Genomic DNA, 2,090 nt, shown 5'->3' with positions numbered 1-2,090 from the left:
GGGCGCATACTTTGAATAAAATATTTGTTATCATTCTCTTGAAATAAATGTGTTTTTTTCTTGAAAAAATACCGGTTTCATATGTATACACCTGGTAGCATAAAATATAACCGTAAGTATTTAATCTCTTTGTCCTTCTCTTCTCAGTCCCAAAAATGGTCAGTAAATGTCAAATCCCCCTTTTCATTTCTGCATTGCCCTTAATATCAAATACGTTTTAAACTCTACCAACCTCCAAAAATCGCCCCTAAATTTTATATCTCTCGCTCCAGCTCTCATCAGTCCCAAAAAATAAGCCGGAAGTGTAAAATGTCCCCTTTTTATACTATCTTGTAACGAAAATACCACTCTTTTACCAGCTCCCCCTTGCCATGAAAATTACCTCCAAGTTTGAAAACCCGCTTTCCAGGTATATTCGGCACCAGAAATAATCGTATCTGTAAAATTTTTTGTCCATCTATCCCCAGTCTCAAAAATCATCGCTAAATGTCACATCCCCTTTTTCACTTCTGCATTGCCCTAAGTATGAAATACGTTTTTAAATCTCGACAGCCCCAGAAATCGCCCCTAAATTTTGTATCTCTCTGGCCAGCTCTCCTCAGTCTCAAAAAATAAACCGAATTTATCAAATGCCCCCCTTTTATGCTATCCTGTCATGAAAATACCACTAAGTATCAAATCCCCGTTTCCAATTTTCTCCAGTTCCAAAAATCACCCCAAATTGTCAAGTCTCTTTGACCAGCTCCCCCTTGCCATAAGAAATAACCTTCAAGTTTGAAATCCCCCTTTCCAACTATACACAATCTAAAAATAACCCTAAGTCTCAAATCCACTTGTTCATCTAATCCAACAATCACACCAAAATGTCAAATGTTGCTGTCCAGCTCTACTCAGTCCCAAACATATCCCCTCAGTGTTCAATCTCCCTTTTCAGTTCTACATTTCCCCAAAAACACCCTTAGTATAAAATTCGCTGTCCAAAAATTGTATGATTTTTTATCATCTTTGCTAATATTCAAAACTTCTATTTTGAAATAAAAATTATATTATAAAATTTACGTAACTAAATTCATCAGCAGAATTTTTTTTACATCAAAAGTTTTTTCGAATCTTTTCTTAGATCAAAGTAAATGAATTCGTTCATTGAAATAATAATTCGATGAAGAAATGCTGACTGAACATTCAAATATATGGAAAAAATCACTACTTTCAAATTTTCAAACTTAAAAGAATTTCTGCTCCCTAAAGATATTGTTTAAAAATGTGAAATAACCATGGGGACACATTTTGATATATAAGGAAAGATTTTTGGCTTAGTATAGTCAAAACTAGAAAAAAAATTATTTTTGCGGCCTTGGTCTTGTTTTAAAAAAAAGTAAAAAGTGCCAATACCTAAGTCCTAATCTAGCCTTAAGGCGCTTCTTAGGGCTTAATGTTTTGTTCATGTATTACAAATCACAATTTTTCTCCTCTAATTATAAATAGTTTGATGGCTCATTTTAACAACAAAGTCTAAAGAGCTAAATACAATTGCTCACAAAAGGGTTTTTGGAAAAGTAGTCTCGTTGTTCATTTTTTGGATTAATTAAAAATATGATGAATTTTAGACAGCTGGGAAAGAGCAAACCGCCACTCACAGTGGCGGTTCGCTCCTTCACAGATGCATAAAATGCATCATATTTTCAATCAATTAGAAAAGGGACAATTTTACGAAAAAACCCCTCTGTGTAGGATTGTCTTAAGCCCTTCAGATTACGTGGTTAAAATATAACATCAGGAAATTTATAATTGTAGAAGAAAATTTACGATTTGTAATACATAAACTAAAAATCAAGCCCCATGAAGCACCTTAAGGGTCTTCTTCATGTGGCCGCCCACATATTATTTTGGAAACATTACTCTTCTTATAAAAAAGAAGATTGCACACTTTTCTTATGAAACAAAAATAGTTTCGAGACATTAATAAAAAATAGCGATATCTATTTTCCAATACGAGGGTGGATTGATAAGTTTCCGACCTGACCAAGAGATGGCGCCACTAGGCCTACCTTGAGGTGGCGTTCTATAGTACCATCCTTAGATAGCTTGTA

The 2,090-nt window shown here is 34.2% G+C and overlaps 1 protein-coding gene across 1 annotated transcript in view; it reads left to right on the top strand.

The window, feature by feature from the left end:
* The window catches only part of LOC117167828 (basement membrane-specific heparan sulfate proteoglycan core protein-like), a 326,460-nt gene that overhangs the window by 278,835 nt on the left and 45,535 nt on the right, over positions 1 to 2,090 (top strand). The window lies entirely within an intron of this gene.

The sequence above is a fragment of the Belonocnema kinseyi genome, chromosome 2 (assembly GCF_010883055.1).
Source record: "Belonocnema kinseyi isolate 2016_QV_RU_SX_M_011 chromosome 2, B_treatae_v1, whole genome shotgun sequence".
Lineage (NCBI taxonomy): Eukaryota > Metazoa > Arthropoda > Insecta > Hymenoptera > Cynipidae > Belonocnema > Belonocnema kinseyi.
Note: the sequence above shows the minus strand (reverse complement) of the source record. Positions and strands in the feature narration are given on the sequence as shown.